General features: G+C 29.5%; 1 protein-coding gene and 1 non-coding gene across 2 annotated transcripts in view; one reads left to right on the top strand and one right to left on the bottom strand.

The window, feature by feature from the left end:
- Positions 1–23064, top strand: part of LOC113383311 (rhophilin-2-like) — a 185640-nt gene that overhangs the window by 10805 nt on the left and 151771 nt on the right. The gene's annotated exons all lie outside the window — the stretch shown is intronic.
- Trnac-gca lies at positions 19970–20041 on the bottom strand. The gene has a single exon. It is a non-coding gene; the product is annotated as a tRNA-Cys (tRNA).

Raw genomic sequence — 23064 nt, 5'->3', positions numbered from 1 at the left:
TTTGGGACATATATTATTATGGCACTTCGATCATTTGTATACGTAATTTTATTACCTCATTTAGTATTTGTGTTGAATCTCTCATATTATTTCCCGGTGTAAAGATCAAACCATGGTCGTAATTAATATCATTCAGCATACGGTTCGCTCACATATAGCCTCAGGCTACAATTTTGGTAAATGAAACTTTCGCTTAATTTGCTGACTACTACCTCTATTATTTCGATACAATTAGCCTTTTGCGAATTTTCTCTCTACATGCTGTGTAACTCAATTATCGATACATGTTAAGATACTGTTATGTAACTTAATTGGGCAAAAAATCTCTAAAAGGTGAGAATGAAATTGTAATGCAGGAATGGGATGGCCAATCTTTACAATAGCTATTTCGAAATTTATTCTTATCAATTATTGCTATTTTGTAGCAAAAGCTTTTTATTTAATATCGTTCTCATGCTCTTCGATATTCAAGTTTATGTTCTTTTCATATGATTGCTGCTTGATTTGCAAATTCATATACAATATACTTTGTTGAAGATGTAAGTAATATCTTCAAAGAAAACGTATCTTCGTAATAATAGTCGGCATATATATCTTTAATGTGTATTTAACGGTAATACGTTTAAATAGCTTTGGTAATTGCAATTTTGTACTGTATATGTACAGTATCATGTGAAGGTAATAAATTAAATGCAAAAATGAATACAGCACTACAAGATTAATCTGATTATAAAAAACACTATACTTGACTTTACCTTTTCACTTTTTAAAATTAGTTCCATGATAGCCCATATATTTCTAAGATTATAAACACACAAATATTCATACTTTAAGATCCTAATAATTAATTGAAATCTTCTTCTTGCTAAAATTTTTATTATTAGATTTTTCTTGGTTTTACTATGTTTTTTTACAATGAATCAAGACTTTGACGCAGAAAATGGCTTGTGGTAAGAACATGGATCAGCATCCACTGGTTTCAAGTTCAATACCCACCTTGTCTAGCTTGATATAAAACAGTAGTGATATCAGGGATAAAATATTCTTCCGATTCAAACTCAAGATTTTTTATTAACTCAAGATTGGTACTACTATTTAACATTAAAATGTAATTACATGAAAACTGAACAATATTCTTCACGCTTTCGGTGACGTACGCACGTATAAAGTCACGCATACCAAGAAGCTTCGCACAAATACGACCAATCACAATCGACCCGTATAGAAATCATATCATCGAGAGCGAATAACGAATCATTGGTACTCGATCTTGCCGTAACTCACTCCGTTGCATTTGTACGAAAATATACATCTTATAGAATTAGTTTTGATTACTGATTATCTTTGGTAATAACTTATCCGTGTGTGCATGCAGATTGCAGGATGAAAATTCCGTACAAATTTTCCATTATGACATCGCAAATAGATAAAAGTCACCGATAAATTAATTATCAATCATATATTTCTCGCCATATGTATACCTCCAAGTGTTTCATTCACATTATTAAAAACAGATAATGTTACAATGCAGACATAATATCGTTCGCAGACTTATTATATGGGTTCAGATTTCAGACATGTGTTTTTAATCATTTTGAGATAAATTCGATCACCCACGTTGATAGATTGATAAGTAGAATTCAACCTGTGTGCATAATATATAAATGTCACAAAGTGTTTCCAACTTGATTTATTTTTGTACTCTACGTTTTAGGAGGATTGATCTCTAATTTAGGATTGTGTTACCATTTTCTGTGTCGTCGCGGTTGTAATGCGACCTTGTCTGTTTAACTTTCATTGGTTAAAATGTCGCCATTCACATGTTTTGTACCATACGTTTTGTTTTGGTCGTTTGTCTGACAAATAATAATATGGTGTTATATTTCAACATCGGACACAACAAGCATTTTGCTATAGAGACACGTAATTTGCGCTTGTTTGCAAGTATTGTTTATAGATTGTATAATTGCCGCGTGACCAGACACCAGAATAAATGACCCAGAAGAAGTGGACAAGACCGTGCATATTTAAAATTGATAGATTAAACTGTGATAATTCTGAGTAATTAATATTTGGTTTCTTTTTCCATTTATTATTTTTGTATTTATTTTGATTAATTTGTTATTATCATCAATCTTGGTCTTCTTACGCAAATCCCAATCTTCCAACTATGACGCATTAAGACAAGCCGAAAACAATAAACAAGCTGATCAATATAAAAAATTTGGCAATACCTTGTATTGGCTTTTCCACTTTGCACTTTTTGTACAACGCATTCCACGAGCATAGAAAAAATGTCGAGAATCTCGTTCACCTTGACCAAATCGATGTAAATATCAACTGTCTGCCACTTATCAAACATTTTTTCTTTTGTATAATCTAAAAGTCAAACGGGCCATCATTCATGGGCTCGTCGTTAATGATGACAATTAAAACTTGGAGAAAAATTTCGAAATTTTGGGATAGGCGTGTAACTATGATAGGCATCCTTAGGCAACGAAATTACATGTTGGCAATTGATTATTCATAAAAAATAGTTTCACAAAAATTAATTTACTATTGTAGTTACATATTTAGTTTTTTGCTATATGGTAATTTTTGACCCAAAGTATATCTTGTTTACTTCAACCGTCTACTTTACCATAAATTTTTCTCCCTAAAATGCACACTGCTATTGAAGTTGAATCGTAATTGTTATTAATATATTGTTTAAAATTCATAGAAAATATTTTTTATGTGTGATTCTAAGTAAGTTTTATCTTTATGTTATGTACATTACCAACAATGGTTGTCTCAAAGCAAATATGAGCCGAGATTAGAGTTTGCTCTACATTCCTTATCAGGGCTCGTAGGTATCTTAAACAATAAAATCATTTCTTGTCTAATCTTTATGAAGGTAAAACTGAAGACAAACCTAAAAATACCTATTTATTTTTTTGTTCTGTAAGATTTTTTTTAAGAGAGTGCTATGAGTAATTTTTTATTCAAATCCTTAATTGCGATTTGAGTATATAAATCCTTGTACTTGAAATCAAATTTTAAAATTTGAAAGAATTTGTAGGCTATTTGATTTGCTTATGAGAAATCCATTTAATCATCAAAAACCCTCTAACGATTAAATAGTAAAATAAAACTATGAGTAGTGAACATATAATTTTAAATATTATGAAAAAATCTATGAATGATAGAGTAGTGTTCGTAGTACTACTCGTAGTAAACGTAGTACTACTCGTAGTAAACGTAGTACTACTCGTAGTAAATGTAGTACTACGAGTAGTAAACGTAGTACTACGAGTAGTAAACGAAGTACTACGAGTAGTAAACGTAGTACTACGAGTAGTAAACGTAGTTACAATGAAAGAATTAAAAGTAGTATACGAGGAGTATTCAAGAATGAACAAGTAGTAATCGTAGTACTACGTGTAGTAATCGTAGTACTACGTGTAGTAATCGTAGTACTACGTGTAGTAAACGTAGTACTACGAGTACTACCACTAATACGAGATATATCAACGAATGAATTTAAAGTAGTAAACATAGTAGTACGAGGAGAATTTATGAATGAATGAGTGGTAATTGTAGTACTACGAGCAGTAAACGTAGTACTACGAGCAGTAAACGTAGTACTACGAGTAGTAATTGTAGTACTACGAGTAGTAAACGTAGTACTACGAGTACTACCATTAATACGAGATATATCAACGAATGAATTAAAAGTAGTAAACATAGTAGTACGAGGAGAATTTATGAATGAATGAGTGGCATTTGTAGTACTACGAGTAGTAAATGTAGTACTACGGTAGTAATCGTAGTACTACGTGTAGTAATCGTAGTACTACGAGTAGTAAACGTAGTTACAATGAACGAATTAAAAGTAGTATACGAGGAGGGTGGAATGATTGAATGAGTAGTAATCGTAGTACTACGAGTAGTAATCGTAGTGCTACGAGTACTACCAGTAATACGAGATATATCAACGACTGAATTAAAAGTAGTAAACATAGTAGTACGAGGAGAATTTATGAATGAATGAGTAGTAAATGTAGTACTACGAGTAGTAAACCTAGTTACAATGAACGAATTGAAAGTAGTATACGAGGAGTGACTAATGATGAATGAGTAGTAATCGTACTATTACGAGTAGTAAACGTAGTACTACGAGTACTACCACTTATACGAGATATATCAACGAATGAATTAGAAGTAGTAAACATAGTAGTACGAGGAGAATTTATGAATGAATGAGTGGTAATTGTAGTACTACGGTAGTAAATGTAATACTACGAGTAGTAAACGTAGTACTACGAGTAGTAAACGTAGTACGAGTAGTAAACCTAGTGACAATGAACGAATTAAAAGTAGTATACGAGGAGTGACTAATGATGAATGAGTAGTAATCGTACTACTACGAGTAGTAAACGTAGTACTACGAGCACTACCACTAATACGAGATATATCAACGAATGAATTAGAAGTAGTAAACATAGTAGTACGAGGAGAATTTATGAATGAATGAGTGGTAATTGTAGTACTACGTGTAGTAAATGTAGTACTACGAGTAGTAAACATAGTACTACCAGTAGTAATCGTAGTACTACGAATAGTAAACGTAGTACGGCAAGTAGTACGTACTAAAACATGAATGAACTATAATTAATAATACAACTACGAGTAGAACGAGTAGTTTCAATGAATAAAAAGTAGTAAACGTAGAATTACGAGGGATTACGTAGTATATCGGAGTAGTGTGAACAGATTTAAAATCAGTGAGTAGTAATTGAGTAGTAGAAAAAAAATCAAAAGTGAATAACATAATACGTAATTATAGTATTAAAACAAGTAGCAAACGTAGCAAATCTTGTAGTGAACGTAGTACGAACAAAACTAAACGTAGTACTATAGTTGTGTAGAGGTAAACGTAGCACTAGAAATAGTAATCGAATAGTAATTGTAGTAGTACTACGAATGGTACGATCTGCGTAGAGAATGAATGTATAGTATTATATATAATACTATGAGTACTCTTAAAACCAATTTTTCTGAGCATGCATTTTTTATCAGAATAGTTTTTCAATTCGCCACGAGCACAATGACGAACAAAATCTACTCTATTACGTGTTCGAATTTACAGTAAGAGTTTAATAGTTACAAGTTTGCGCACGTAACTTTATTTCACTTCCGTTTATTATGAAATCGTTTTGCATAAATGCCGATAAATTGCTGCCGGTCACAGAAAAATAAATAATTTTTGTCTCGTGATAATAATTTCTAAGCATAGAATTTTTACGATATGAAGTATGTAAAGTAAATTAAATCACGAACTCTATTTTAATACTAATTATAACTATTTTTACACAAAGCATATTTTTAATTTTCTCATTTAATATTGAATTTAATTTATTTTTATTATTAAGGCATGGAAAAATCGTTTATGTAATTCTGTTTATTGTATTCATTTTAAATAACCTTCCATAGACCATGAAAATATTATTAGCGTACTTAATGATATCAGACAACATTAAACTTCTGGTCATGGTATGCAAAATAAAAATTGTTTTATTATATAATATTTGCACTGTGAAATAACATGACAATTCGCTGGAACATTTAATTGGAATATAATTTTTATGCAAATACAATGTATAAAAATTTGCTTAGCAAAATTTGAACTAAAAATTTAAATAGATTTTATTAATAAAGTAAATAGTAAATGCTTTATAATAATACGAGAAGACTCCAAATATTACTTGGTGTATTTTTGTTATTTTGGGCCTCCTTATATTTAAATTTTTTTTTTGTTATTGAAACGCAAGTATAATAGACAATTTACCGCGGTGTAGATAATTTTTTTTTTATTTTCCACCTCCCACTTTGAGAAACTCTGCATTATATGATGTTTATAAAATTTCGACTCGATTTCAAATCAGATGTATGAAATGCTTGGAATACCAAAAGATCCTGATGTTAAGTATCGATTTCTTCTTGCAATAACGGTAATGAGCATATGCATTTAATATTTCCGCATATTTAAATTAATTTAATATTGCATATATCGCGTATAATATATCTCATTTGCTTTTATAATAAACATTAATGCCTTCAGTTTTAATAGTCGGAGTGGTAATGACTGTAATAAATTATAATCTAAAGTATATTAGTAAATCTAATCATGTTTATTTTCTGTAAAAACTTAAACAAATTAAATCTTAATGGCTATAGATTATTCTTGGCTTATACATTAAATAAGTCGAAGCTTGTTTATTAAATTAGATATGAATCATGCCATCTCTAAATTATATTAGGGGGAAGTCCTCAAGTGGCGGATATTTATGGTTATTTATAAATAAATCAAAAAATATTTTACGAAATGTTAACAAAGTTAGAAATCAAACTAAATTAACAAAACCGCAATCTTTGCTAAAAAACAATTGAAAGATGAAATGAAAAGATTTATACTCGCTTAAATAATACGTTTTAAATAGTGTCCGGTGCTTGGTGCCGTCCGGCGTTACGGGACTTCTCCCTATAACTTACTATAAAGCATATATAGATTAAGATAAGATTTGGAAGGTATTAGTTGGTGCTAATTATTTTTAATCAATTTGTATCAATACAAACATTTATTGTAGTTGAATTTCTTGTTCAGTTTAGCTTAGTATCTGTTCAATTTTTGTTTATAAATCTCAGGGCCTGAAATTCTAGAACTTCCAAATTTTCTTCTAGCCCCCTTCCTATTTTTCATTTGGCATTTCATTCCTTTTGCAAAAGTTAACGTTCGCAGAGGCTCTATTATCTATAATCATTTATTAATCGACCTTTCAATGAACCCTGGTGGGAATGTCGCAATAAGGCATTCTATCATTTTACCTAACGATCAAACTATACTATAAGACAGAAAACAATCAGGAAATGGGCTTATTTTGGATTTTATGCTTAACTGGAATTAATTACAAAATTTAATTTACCTGGAAATGTTGATGGCGAGATTTGGCTGATGGTAAGACGTGTTCATCCTTGAGAAGGCCATGTGGTGGAAAGGTTGATACATATCTGAAAGAAGAATATCTGGAACAAATGTATTAAAGATTATTTGTATCTAAATTTGGAAACGTACGTAAATAGCACATTTTTGGACATCAAATTTGATATTTAGTAAACTTACGTTTCTCTAATTGCAAGTGTGAAATACTTGTATATTCCGTGTATAAGGAAGTAATATAATTTATCCGTCAATAAATTCATTAGAATATCTATCCTCTGAAATTGTGTATGTACAGCTTTCATCATTTGATTACGGAACAAAGATCGACAGATGAGTTGTATAAATGCTTCTTTAATGTATATAAATTTATGTTAGTTATATAATCATAAATATTATATTAAGAGATGTTAAGTTTGAGACCAATTATCATAATTGGTACAAATTCTAACAATTCATAATTCTTAATTCAATTATAAGTTTTTAAAACGCAATATTCAGTCTAGAGAAATTTTGTAAATCTGGACCCAATATTCACTTTATTTTATGGATGCCTAAATTTTTTTTGCGAATCCGTTTTTTTGGTGATGTAGACCTTTTGCAAGTCTTCATAGACTCTTGGAGGACTCAATAGACCATTCTCTTGAAAATCATTGTTAAGGATAAATTAAGATGTATGTGATGTTGATATTAAAGAACAAAAAAATCGGTGACCAATTTTTCATATCGTTGACCTTCATTTTCATTTTGCTGACCCTGTATTTATGTTACGTAGTTATGAAATTTATTAAATTTCTCCTTCGATAATTCAGGTTGTTGGGTTATAATTTAACCCTTGTAGCTGTGGACTGTATTAAACACTGATTTGTTTGTATATTATGTATTTGTTGCAGTTCTAATTACAATTACTGATTTGTTACTAAGTTATAATGAAAGAAGATATATTTATTGGTTATTTATTATACATGTTGTTATGCGGACGTTACTTTTAGAAGTGAACAACTAGTTCAATTAAAACACTCCGCTACCCCCTCTACCGGGGGTAGCAACCATTTCGTGTAAAGCTTAATGCCCTGAAGGTTGTCACCTTTATGGCCAATATAATAAAACGAAAATACGTCCGAACAGGCTCTTTAAAATTTTATTGCTTGCCCCTATTTTTTTTTTGCTGATATAGACATGCAAGCCGCAATAGATAGAGGTCCATATAGACTTATAGAGCATATTGCAATTTATCGTTCGATTTTCAAATTCATGGTCTTAAATGGGTCCTATTACAAACCATCAAATAATTTATACATTGTAATCAAAGAAAGTGAGACTAAACGATCAAAATCTTTGAATCCATAAAGTTCAGATCTTTACAAATCGAAATATATAACAATTTTAATTTTTTTAATCTTTTTATACAATTTGTCCCTACATTTCCCAGTGTGTCCCAGCCGAGGCGGAGCGTGTAATATCGGCAGTCCGCGCTCTGACCTCGGACAAAGCGTGACCCGTATTGCGATCGCCTGTATTGTTTGTTTATTTGTTGGCTGAGGTATTATATCGTACTTTGTGCAAACACAGATACTGCAAAAAACGCGAAATGTTTGTATTAATACACGTTGGTTCTTGAAATTGCCATACTATTATTCTTCCGGGTTAATAATAATAATAATAATAATAATCATAGGTAACTAATATTCGATAGGAATAGAGTAGAAGTATACAATCAACAAAAAATAAAATACTAGAAATGTATACAGCTTTTTAAATATTATTATATTTTTAATCCTGCTAATCCAATCTATAATTCTTCTGCAAACTTAAAACACCAATATCTTTTTTTAATAATTTTCTATTCTCATGAAAAAACACTAATCAATCCACATATTATATTTTGTCAATGTTGACTTTTAGATCAAGTAGAAACTGTTTTTTTAAAGTAAAACTTTGTTAGGCGCGATTAGGTAGTAAATCTTTGAAAATGCAACGGAAGTTGCGTTACGCCCGAACTGTTCGTCATTCGCTCTCGATGAAATCATTTCTATACGAGTCAATTGTGATTAGTCGTCGTGTCGAGTGAATAGAGATCTTTCCTTGTATGCGTACCGGCGTACATCAACGAGGAGATCGGAATGTCATTAGATTTTAAGATTACATCGAAGTACCAATCTTGATTTAATAATCAAATTACCAGTAATCGAACTACCAATTTAAATGCCTGAATCAGAACAATATTTTATCCTGTCCCCCGTAAATAATTATAATGAAAATAATAAAACAAATGAAACATTTGTGCCGTGTAAGAAACGTAAGTTTATTACAATAATTTCTATATTATTCGTAGTTTCTATAAATCTTTCAAGTTATTAGAATGGAATATATTTTTAGAAGCTATTTAAATGGAAAATTTAATATAAAAAACTTCCTATATTAGTTTTTTGTTATTATCGATTTGCCTAGAAAATTTACAAATATCTACACGTTACCAGACAGTTTCCACAATGTAATTTCTAAATATTCAACGTGTTTATCAACCATGAAATTTCATTAATGCAAAATTATTCGCTTCAAAGCTAAACTGGTCATAATCACTGTACTGCATGTTATTTAAACACCTTGATCTAATAATTATTATTGAACTGTCTCATAATTTATGTTAATTAAAATTTTATAGCTTTTGATAAATAAACTGAGTATTTTGCAACTGTACTGATTTTGTAATAAAATCAATAGTATAAATATTTAAAAAAAATCATTCCATAGTTCCATCACTTCCTCTTGCTTCCTCTATTTTTGTAATTAGTTCACATAAAACTAATTACAAAATAATGGGAATCAATTTCGTTGGTACAAAATATAATTTATAAAATAGTTCTATTGTTTACAAAATTCAAACATGATAAATACAAAATAATTCCATGTTCGTGATGATGAACGAGTTTCATTTTGTCAAGGATGGCATTCGCGTCACCATCCTATTATTATGTTTTCCTACATCATTTAACATGCACTTAAGTTTCCAACATGCGATATTATCATTATCCACATATTACTTAAATATTTTATTTGTTTGTTTGATATTTAAGGGAAGTGTTAAGTACTTGCATGTGAAAATGGTAAAAATGTACTATAATGCGACATTGGAAAAGTCGTTGTGCAAGGCAAGAAAAAGCCTAATTTTATAAAAGTTTTAGGCATTTGTGCTGTTGTCAAATATAACTCTGAATATACAAATAATTCAGTTCAATAATCTTCATCAATAATATCCTGTTATTTTCTACTTCTATTTTTCGCTTTCCTCAGAAAATATATATGCCTCTAATTTACTATGCGGTTCAAAAGCTTCGTTTTATGATCATCTATTATAGATCTTCACAATGAACGTTCCATAAAGTGTAGTGAAACGGCTTTTTGCTAAGTTTCTTCATCGGTTTGAACTTACAAGTTCGTGTCTGACATGGATTAATTTGACTCACCTAATTTCCTTTCAATTGCAGAAAATTAGACTAAAGATCTGCTGATCTTATTATCTACTTCTTGAAGTAAACGTTGAGACCAATCTTAAATGAATTATGGAAAATAGTAATTTAGCAATATTGAAATGCTAACTACTATTCTAAAACAAATAGAGGAAATATATCATCTAAGCAACTTGCCTTAAGGCAAAATATGTCGTTTATCAAATGGCACTATTTCGATATCTATATACGGATTCGTAAGCAAGTTTTTCAATTCATAACACTAGATTTTTATTATTTCCGCTAGAATAAGCGTTATTTTCCGGGAAACAACGTTCATTTACCTTTTTTTGTATCAGCTAGTTGTTTTATTCTTGTTCAAAGCTAGAAAATGCCTATAATAAATTAATATTTGTCACTATCATTATATCACGTACTTGGCTAATGGTTCATATATTTTTAATGTTCGCAGAAACTTTCAAATCTTTTACTTCTGTATGGTTAAATGAACAAGATTGATAGTGGGTAATAAAAAAAATTGTAGAGGAGAAATTGGTGATTATCGGAAATATTTTATTTGATGGATTTATGACATTTGTTACTATTTTTCACTTTAATTAAATTTTCTGCATGGCATGGTAAACAATTAGTCAAAGTTTGGGCTCAACCAATTTCTTCGAGTGTTATGATTTATGAATTCACATTTTAATTTAGCATATTTACTAAATCATTTATATGTTGTGTTGCAAACTGTTTGTACAAGATTCTTTTGCATATTTCACATAGTTTTTATTATTTTTTCATCCTTGAAATATCCAAGTGATCTCTTTTGTACTCTATAAAATCAAAGCACGTATTGTGCTTTTTGCGTAAAACTGAAGCACGTGATTTTCTATATTCGTAGAATCTGTGTTGCATTGAAATGATTACAAGCCTTTTATATAAATTTGTTACATTTTTATTTGCAATTTCTATTTTAAATAAAAATAGAGAAGAGTCTCTAATAGAAAAAGTTTCTTGAGTTCCTGGAAAAGCTGAAATTTTACTAAAAAAATGGATTGTCACCATTAAAACGTTTATGGGGGTTTTAATTATTTCTTTAATTGTTTATAACTAGTTTTCAAAAATTACATACTGTCTTAACTTTCACCTCCTTGACACAAACCCCTATTTTTGAAATGAATACAAGTTTTTATATACATTTTTTACATTTTTATTAACAATGAATACAAGTCTTTTATATAAATTTGTTACATTTTTATTATCAATTCCTATTTTAAATGAAAATAGAAAAGAGTCTATAATAGAAAAGTTTCTTGAGTTCCTGGAAAAGCTGCAATTTTACTCAAAAAAGGGTTGTCTACCCATAAAATGTTTATTGAAGCTTTTTGATAATTTCTTTAATTTTTTTAAATTAGTTTTCAAAAATCACATACTGTCTTAAACTTTTACCTTCCTGGCACAAACCCTTAATTTTGAAATTAAGACAAGTCTTTTACGTACATTTTTTACATTTTTATTAATAATTTCATCTTAAATAGAAATAGTAGAATAAATAATTAGGGAAGAGTTTATGATAGAAAAATTTTCTTGGGCTCCTGAAAAAGCTGAAATTTGATTTGAAAAAAAAAATGTCTAGTCATAAAACGTTTATTGAGTTTTTTTGATTATTTCTTTAATTTTTTAAATGAGGACTTAAAAATCGCATACTGTTCTAAACTTTCTAGGGTAAACCCCTATTTTGTTTAAAGTAGTTTATCAAATTTTGCTACTCTAGAAATTTACAAGAAATACTTTACATGGTAACACATTGCCGGGTAGCTAGTATATATATATATATATATAATATGAAGTTTTTATTATATATATTATAATTTTTACCTTGACCGATTTTGAGTGCCATCTCATTGCATTCTCTCATATTCAAATGATTCAGGGTTGTCTGAACATTGTTTTTAAATGTGTGTCAAACAAATGATTGAAAAATAATATGAAATTACTAATGATAGTGCATAATATAAATTCGAATCAAAAATATAAATTTTCAATTTTAGTATCCGTTATTCTATATATTTATGCATCCAGGAACGCAATTACTAGTAGAACATGGATTTCTAGACGTTAATTCTATGTCTCTATAATTACATGTCATACAGATGAAGTAGAGTGGTATAAATCTAGTTGCGACGTGTGTAATAAGAACTTTTAAGATTTTTTTTTTTTATTTTATTGGCCTCCGCTTTTACAGCATTTTTAGCCACCTACATTATTCATATTATATTTCATCATATTCTATACAAATCTTACATATATATTTCTTATGCATTCATCATATATATACTATCTTTTCTTATATTCTGATCCTCCATTCAATTTTCATTCTTCTTCTTGTTTCTCAATATATTCTCACATCTTCTAAACTAAACTTTTTTCTTCTTACTTCTAATACAATTTTTTCTTGTATTCTACAAATCAACATTCTTAATCTACTTTAATATTTTATTTTTAATTCTGGTATTGCTGTAGATTCGAACCGAATTCCTCCAGCGTGTGAGTCGAGAACGCTACTGAGTGAGCTATTCCCACCACTTTTGCATAAATTCAAGTTGTTATTCTGTTGATTATGAGTTGACAAGCATATGTATGTTTTTAAAAGTCATAATGCTAATTTTTTATTGATTTTTCCTCGATGATTAGTGTTAGTTTTAGCACATTGACACCTCGTGTTCTTTTCAAAGTTGATTTTTAATTTATTCAATGTTCAGTTTGTTCGATGCGCTTGACAAGATATTATGTCGCGTGCATACTGAAAGAAGATTGTTGGCTTGAAAGTAAATACAACTGATTTTAAAAAAGGACATATATAAAAAAATCATCATAAAAAGTTGATCATATATTCTTTATATAAAAATACTAGATGACTCGACAGACGTTGTCCTGTACTCATGTCTCCAATTTTTAATATAACATACTAATATTTACCGTTTACCTAAAAATAATAAATATTGTTTTTTAAATTACTCTTTACGCCAAAACGCGTTTGTACATTTATAATATGAGCGATGTTAAATGTAGAATGCTTTAAATAAAATACTGAGTCTCAATGCCCACACTATATTGGAAATTGAAGTCTTTTAAACGGAACATAACCATAACATAACACTTGTACTTCATGTTGAATTAAATTAATTTAAATTTTTTATTATTTAAAATATCCAAAATTGCATCTTAAACTTCTCTTGATCGATATCGTGAGGGCCGAATTGTATGTATTCATCTTCACTTTCCATTTGTTGGTATAAAGTGAAATTTTTACGAATTTTAAAATATTGTGGAAATTTATAACAGATGCAAAGAAATTATATATTGAAAAAAACCTATATTGAAAATTTAATATCTGTATCTTGTGTTGGCGCCCTCTAAGGCGGTGCGCTCGTACTTTTCGCATGCATCGCATTAAAGGTAGGTGTAATTTATTGCATATTTTTGTGCGTTACCGTGTACGCTCCTTCGGTTACCGATCGCCTACGGCTTGAAAATATAATCACTTGCTCACTGTATCTAATTTCTTTAAGAAAATAATAAAAATATACAGAATATTTAAATAACAAACAATATACTTAGCATAAATAGCTATCTAGAAATAAAAACAAATTAAAACGTTCACGCATTAAGTGGTTAACCACTAGAGTTAGGAAATACGGAATTGGGTACGGCAGTTGTGTGCAGAATTACGAGGTGATGATTCAAGAAATTCAATTAAATGATTAAAAGAAACGTCGTACTAAATGTTGTAAATATGATAAATTAAGTTTATAATCCAGTGACACATATTGACCAAATTGACATTGAACAGATCGACACAAATCGACACAACCAATAGAGTTAGGAAATACGGAATTGGGTACGGCAGTTGTGTGCAGAATTACGAGGTGATGATTCAAGAAATTCAATTAAATGATTAAAAGAAACGTCGTACTAAATGTTGTAAATATGATAAATTAAGTTTATAATCCAGTGACACATATTGACCAAATTGACATTGAACAGATCGACACAAATAAATTTGTAATGAGAGCGGAACCAGCCACTTATCAACTTAGCAAATCTCAAAAACTATTGAATGTTCCAACTTTAAATTTTTGTAAAATATTTAGTGTATTAACAATGTATGTCAAGTTTCATCAAACTCAAATTATGCATTTTTGAAAACGTACAATCTGTTTCAATACTAGTATTGAGAGCAGAGCCAGCCACCCATCAACCTCGCATATATCAAAAACTATTGACTGTTTCAACTTTAAATTTTTGTCAAATATTAAGTGAAGAGCAGTAATAATGTATGTCAAGTTTCATCAAAATCGAATTATGCATTTTTGAAAACGTATAATCTGTTTTAATACTAGTATTGGGAGCGGAGCCAGCCACCCATCAACCTCGCATATCTCAAAAACTATTGACGGTTTCAACTTTAAATTTTTGTCAAATATTAAGTGAAGTGCAGTAATAATGTGTGTCAAGTTTCATCAAAATCGAATTATGCATTTTTGAAAACGTATAATCTGTTTTAATACTAGTATTGGGAGCGGAGCCAGCCACCCATCAGCCTTGCATATCTCAAAAACTATTGACGGTTTCAACTTTAAATTTTTGTCAAATATTAAGTGAAGTGCAGTAATAATGTATGTCAAGTTTCATCAAAATCGAATTATGCATTTTTGAAAACGTACAATCTGTTTTAATACTAGTATTGAGAGCGGAGCCAGTCACCCATCAAAAAGTAAAATAACTAAAATTTTTGTTGTGTGATATGACTTGGAATAATTTGATTTGATAAAACTGATTATAAATTCTTGACCATTATTATAATAGAAAATCTAAAAAATACAAACATGACCACGTATCGAATAAGTCCAAGATTACTTCAATACGACACTTGAGATACTATTACACACGATTTTATTGTTCTTCGAAAAATCATATTTTGTTATAAGACCTTCCACACAATGCTGTCATATTATATAAAATCATCGATTTGTTCCACAATGGATTATAATAAATGAAAAATACAAATGTCAATACGTTCGAACAATGGGTATTGATTTTAATGATATCATTTTTATTAGGAGAACAATAGACTATCAAATAAAATACTTATGTAGAAATTTAAGAAGTAAAATTTCTACAAACATAATATATTTAAACATGTAATAGAAAATTGATTGGCTTATGGTTTCCTATTTCGATTCTAAATATGTTACATAATAAGGCGGTTTTATGTAAATTGAATATAAAATAAATAATGATGTCTCAACACATCGTAAAGCTGTCGGCGTAAAGAATTGAGATGAATTCGGAAATCGTTTGAAAAAAACATTTTATTTAAATTGATATTTTTTATCTATACGAGTATATATATATATATATATATATATATATATATATATGTGTGGCTCTATCCTATGCATTCACAAACTATTCATTCAAATAAGAATAATAGTAATTGTATTTGGAGAACTTCATGTAATTAAAATTAGCATACATTCATTGACTGCTTGTATGTTTTTTACTTTTTCGCTGGCGATATAATCTCATTCTTTGAACAGCTGTAATATCTATCATGCCTAAAAAATATTTTCCATTTTAATAACTACATAGATTTATAGAAACTACGAATAATATAGAAATTATGTCTAATCAATAAATTAACGTTTAATACACGACACAAATGCTTAATTTGTTTTATTATTTCAAAGGATCCTTAATTTTCACCTTTTTCCAAAAAGAGTACAACTTTCGTTTTTGTTCTTTGGCCTTTTTGATAATGTGAAGAGTTGTATATTTTGAATATGGTTTATCCTTTATTTGATAAAGGTAGTATTTTATTTAATTATATTATCATTATCCCAATACATGGGATAATATATTATATATAATTTATTTTTATTATTACAGAATGTAATAATATAGTAGATTTCTCAATAAGTGCCGTTAGAATTTGTACTCAATACTTCACAACATTCCATAGTAAGTCGTTTGAATTATTATTATAAACAAAGGACAATGCCTCAGGTGTGATTACAATGACGCCCTCAGTTCTTGTCCAGTGACAAATACCAGTTGTTTCATCTTTTATTATTCAATTGAGACTTTCAAATTGTTTTAATAGAGGTTAAGGTAATGAAAATTCTGCTCATAGTAATCAGTACCATTCCTAACTTACAGCTTTGGAAAAAAATTATTTCTTCAAAAAACGGGTCGCCCGATCATCTTCCCATCAAAGGACTTTTAAATTTTTGAAACTTGTTCAGGCGTTCAAATTTTTCGAATCAACAAGTTAAAATTATCCATTTTTTACAAAATTAGGTTAATATCTAAATTTGCTCATCTCTTACGTATCCAATCACACTACTGACATAAAATTTTTAATACCTCTGATTAAAAATCTGAAGATTTGTTCGATTTTGTGCATAATACATTAGATGTTATAAGATGTTGCATAATTTTTGTCATAAAATATGCAAATATAAATAAATTATGTTGATCTTTGGCTAATTGAGAATTTTATTATGCTCTTATGCAATTTTATCTAAAAATAAATTTTATCTGTTAATTGAGTAATGTTATAAATCTTCGAAGTAGCTTTGGGCTATATTGGATAACTTAAGATATAAACAGTGGATTGTTGTTCGTTATAATGTAGGAAATTATAAAATGATATAATAAGTAAATATTTAGTTACATTGAGTGATGTGCATAGTATTTTTTGCAAATGTGCTATTTTATACAAGACTTTTCAAAGCTTTCTTCATCTCCACGCGTTCTTCGTCAAAATTCCTAGACGTGACTATAAAACGGTTGGTAATAATTTTAGCAATTTGTTATTTAATAGCTCACTATAAACTACTCTCTAACAATACCCCGGCTATCAAACTAAGAATTTCTATCACCATATGTTCAAAACTCCTCAAGCTCTTGAATCACAATTTTTTCGATTTTGAAACCAATTTATTCTATTATATTTCAATTTATCAATTCCTGCAACATTAATCGTTTACCCATTGCTCAATAGAATAAAACAATCACCTTCTTGCAAGTCTTGTTGCACATTTTTCTCTCATTTCCAAACAATTAAATTGCAAGTCAAGAAATTTTAGTACTCGATTTGTAACTTCAACATATTGCACAATTATATAATGGTTCTATGGGTAATTTTCATATGTCACTTTGAAAGATGAGGAAGGCGACTGCCTAATTATGGTGGACATATCGGTTGGGTAATAGAAGGAAATAAGTAGTAAATTTTATTACTTGGAATTTTACTAGAAGTGTTGTTGGAGAACAGGTTTGCATTCAATACTCATCACCCACAGATAATTAAATTATCTTTTTCTTTTTTCTTGTCTCATATTTATAAGAAATAAATAAAATAATAATAAAAACAAATAATCAATTTATAGAGTAAAAGCTTGATAGAAAATATGTTACAAGAAATACTGGCGTCGTGTACGTGCTTAAGTTTGTGTTTTACGAATTTGTCTCCCTATCTGAATTTGACCAACGATATTTCGTGAACGAATAAAGTTTCTTTGTATTTTTTAATAAAATGAGACATTGTTCTAAAACACATCGCCATATGTGACTATTTTATAATTTATTCGTGATGTACAGTCATACATAAGTGATTTGTATTCAGTCGTTGCTCGAGGTAAATCGTGAGGTGACAAACATTTTGAACTTTGCTGCATTGTGGCGCCTTTTACACTGTTAATAAAAAATATAGTAAAAAATATAATTTTTATAATATTACTACATAAGAGAGGTTTTTCGCAGGGGCTGATTATATTTATTTAATGAATCGCGTTTTCTAGCATTCAAGTTTAATGCAACTGTTAAAAATCAAAATAATGCAAAATCTTCCCCAAAAACACGATTTTAAATGTTCTATTTTTAAATGTTATAGAGTAAAATAATAAACAATGAGTTAATTTGTTTCTATTTTCCTCCTAATTCCTTTATTCTTGTTCCAAAATTTCTTATTCCATTGCCCACCTGTTTATTTACACGGAATTTACTTAATTTTGAACCTGCGTCCACCTGGCACCTGGCGTTTGAATCCTAATACAAGATGGTCTTTCGATGTTTACTCGATTTAAAAGACAAGACGCGTATTAAAACAATGGACAAAGCAGGAAAAAGTGACAGGAAGCACGCCAACTGCTCATCCTGAGCCAGGTGAGGTCAATTGACCAACTTTGGTAAAAATTACTTCGAAACGTATTAAGATTTGGTGGTAGATTTTATTCTGTGAACGGTGAGATATAAATAGAGCAGATATTTTTTTAATATGAAAATTTAAAAATCGTTCGAAAGATATTAGTTGGGAATTGTACTGATTAGTTTTTGGTAAAGATCGGCCGGGCCGTTTTCTTGTAATAAAGTGTTAAAAAAAATTTTTTCGACGATTTTTATTATTTTTTTGGACGGTAGATACCATAGTCTTCTAGATCATACTGAAATATTACGGCTCTACGGCAATGTGTTTAACTTTAAAAATTCGTCAAAGTTTGCTATTTCAGAAATTTAAAAGCCATTGGATGTATCTGGATGAGGTCTATCGTTTGTCATTTTTGTTCAATGATCTGCCAAGCCGTTTCTTTGTAATTTGGAAATGTTAAACTTTTCGTTCACATTTAAGCTCATACTACCGAATCGATTTTAAAAAATCAAAAACTGTTCGAAAGATATTAGTTGGTTATGATACTGATTAGTTTTAAGTAAAAATCTACCTAGTCGTTTTCTTGTAATTAACTGTTGAGAAAAAAAAATAAGCCGATTTTTATAGAACATTTTTTAGCGATATATATCATAGTTTTATAGAACTTACTGATTTATTACGGCCTTACGACTAGTAGTTTAATTTTAAAAATTCATCAAAGTTTGAGAAAATGAGTAGTTTTTTTGACGTTAGCTAAAATTAAAATTAGACGATTTACTTGGTATAACAATAGAGTACTTGGTCTTAATGAACATTCTAAACCATTAAAGTCCTACGGAAACTGGTTCAAATATAAAAATTGTTGATTTTTGAAAATTTGCTTTTAGAAAATACTCCGAGTCAAAGTGTTCGTTCGTTTTCAATTATGCGTAATAAATCCACTCGGAATACTTTTAATGACACATAAATTAATTTATTTTTTATTGATTAAGTTGATTATTTAAACATATCGGGAAGTTTATGTAACTTGCCTCAAGGCAAAATACCAAACCAACTAGTTTTTTTAGTATCTTTATACTAAATATTTTGTCATCTTGTAATCACAGGTATTCTATTGTAACGACAATATCTTCTAATTCGATACAATATCTTCTAATTCGATACAATATAAATGTATATTCAAAGTATAATAATTATAATTACCAGTTTAAAAGAGATTTTGCAGCCATATACCTGCGTATCTACCTGTTCGCGCGCATGGCATAGACTTCAGGCAATGAAGGCTAAGTAATTGCGGGTTATTTACGAATCAAAATATATTTTAGGGGACACCCGGGTTTGAACCGGGGACCTCTCGATCTGCAGTCGAATGCTCTACCACTGAGCTATATCCCCTATACAAATCTTGTTCTGAATGACAATATTTAAATGAACAATTAATGCCTACACATCGCCCACGTTATCAACTTTTGAAGATAAGATAAGACGATTACAATAGAGAGTAAATATGTTTTGGAGAGCAAATATTATTATCTTATGATGTAGATAATTAATTATAAAATTAGTCTAAGTGTAGATTAATTCCAGGATGGTATTTTTGCTTCGTGTAAAAAAATAATAAAGAATTGATGATTCTTCTGTTTTGATTATAACACTGTGGAACTACGAATGGGATGTTGCTGAATTATTATTAATGCACGATATGGTTCTTGTTTTTTGCGATTGAATCATCAAACAATAGGCATCTATAAAATAATATTATTTTTGACTAAATGGAATGTTATTCAATTCTTGTTCGAACTTTATCTCTGCTCTGGATGTCAAAACAGTCACTTTTGCCAAAACAATTTCGGCAGTCTGTTGATAGTCATTATGATGTTGATAGAAATATTATCATTAAGATATCTTAATATTTCAATCTAAGGTCGAAGTAATTGTTCATCTTTCAATTTGCCCTCTTCGAAGTTGCCGCCATTTCCCCGAAATTACAAAATTGCCCTCAGCGGTGAAAGGACCGCCTGTTACGTGCTCTTATATAGTTGTTATAAATAACTAAATATCATGAGAATTCTTCATACTTAATGCCTCATTCTTCATTATTATCGATACGTAATAAAGATATCTTCCGGGCGAATTGATTCGAAACTCTTGGTTGCCGATTAAAGGTCGGAGATATGATGTCCAATTTTGAAAGCGATGATTTTTGGCTTTTATATGATGTTTATGATTAATTGAACTAAGTGGCTTCAACGAAGTAAGAGGAACTTTCAAAAATGGTATTTACGACAACAGGCTGCTCGAAGTGGGTATCGAACCCGGGACCTCTGGAACAAGTCCCGTCGCTCTGAACCGCTTACCTACGGGCGAGCCCATTTATAGTATAGCAAGGAAGTAATTTAATATTCCAAATATATTTTATATAAATCCCTTGATTATTTTCAATTATTCATGTCATTGATTCTGTTTCCTGCTTGCTTTTTCAGTACTTCCTCACTTTGTCCAAGATTAATTTTGCTTCAACTAAAATCAAAAAGTCTCCAAAAAATGATTGTAAAGTGACTCCTGCTGTTACAAAAAAGTACATTATTGATTCAATGTCAATTTACAATGTAATTAACAATGCTTTAGGCAAAAATCATCGTCATTATAAGGAAAATTCAAGCACCTCAAATTATTCATGCTAGCGGGCGCGTATGAAGGTTCTCTTGTTAGCAATTACTGCTTCTTCAAACCATGAATCCGGTTCAGCAAAAGTAAAAATGCGAATCATTTGCACAAGGATTTTATTTGTTTTACATATTTTTTGCCGGATTAGTTGCGGAACATACCAGCTTTTTTTCTTTGCCCTTGCAAAGTAATCTAACTGCTCTCCTATTGTTGAATATAGTTGGTGTAGTTTTAAAAAAGTATTCTACTTAATTATTTTATCACTGTACGGTTTTTGTATGTGACGAGGTCAATAATTCCAGATTCTATAAATCGATTTAAAACTGGCCTCAACATTGTTAGGAAATCAGTAACGGTACTTTAGTATAAGAATTATATGCGTTGTATAGGTTTAACGACATATTGCATTTAAATAAGAGTTTATAATATTATGTTATGTAACTTAAAGTTACATGAATAATTTTAAAACACGAATGAGCACGATCATAAATTTACAGATTTCCATAAATTTTCTTTCTAAAATTGCTGTGGACCTTGGGTAAAAATTGATTGAACCGTTCTCGTTATTTCGTAATAGACAGAAATTTGTTATTAGATTTATATATTTTATATACATAGATATATATTTTATTTGATAGGAATAGTTAATATTTTATTTACGGCCCTACAACAACTCGTTTAGCTTTAACAATTCTGCATCAAATTAATAAGTTTGCAAAAATTAGTATGGGCTTTTTGGCGTTTGCTCAAAAACGCCTGAACCGATTTCAGAAATTTAAAAACCATTTGATGTATCTTGATGAGGATTATCGTTTCTCAGTTTTGTGCGAAGATCGGCCGCGCCGTTTCTTTGTAATTCGTAAAAAAGTGTTAAACTTTTCGTCCACATTTAAGCTCATACTACCGAATCGATTTTAAAAAATCAAAAACTGTTCGAAAGATATTAGTTGGGAATGATACTGATTAGTTTTAGGTGTAAATCTACTGAGCCGGTTTCTTGTAATTAACTGTTGAAAAAAAAATTAAGCCGAATTTCCTGGAACTTTTTTTGGCGATATATATCATGGTCTTATAGAACTTACTGAAATATTACGGCCGTACGACATGTCGTTTAATTTTAAAAATTCATCAAAGTTTGAGAAAATGAGTAGTTTTTTTTTGATGTTTGTTAAAATTAAAATTAGACGATTTACTTGGTATAACGATAGAGTACTTGGTCTTAATGAACATACTAAATCATTAAAGTCCAACGGTTCAAAAATTATTGATTTGTGAAAATACTCTGAGTTAACGTGTTTTCACGTTTTCAATTATGAGTAATAAATCCACTCTAAATACTTTTCATAACTCATAAATTAATTTATTTTTTATTGATTAATTCGATTAATTACGCATATCGGGAAGTTCATGTAACTTGCCTCGAGGCAAAATATCAATACCAGCTAGTTTAATTTTTCATTTTAAAATATTTTCTTCGTTTCGGAAATATAGGAGGTGTCTCCTTTCTCAGGGTTTCTGAATTAGAAGAACAGTCTTCCCATCTTTTTTGTTAGAAATCTAACTATTTACGACCATAACTATTTAAAACTTTGACTATTATTCATCCAAAAGTCATGTTAGTATTTAGAATTTTGCAATCGTTACAGAGTGATTATTCATATCCAAAAATTTTCAAACAATAGATGATAAATTTATTCGCTCATATTATTATGTTGCACGTTCTTCAAGCGTATCACATTTGTAATTATCAC

This window comes from Ctenocephalides felis, unplaced genomic scaffold (genome assembly GCF_003426905.1).
Source record: "Ctenocephalides felis isolate EL2017-DRISC unplaced genomic scaffold, ASM342690v1 CF-g0.4_SCAFFOLD_03570, whole genome shotgun sequence".
Lineage (NCBI taxonomy): Eukaryota > Metazoa > Arthropoda > Insecta > Siphonaptera > Pulicidae > Ctenocephalides > Ctenocephalides felis.
Note: the sequence above shows the minus strand (reverse complement) of the source record. Positions and strands in the feature narration are given on the sequence as shown.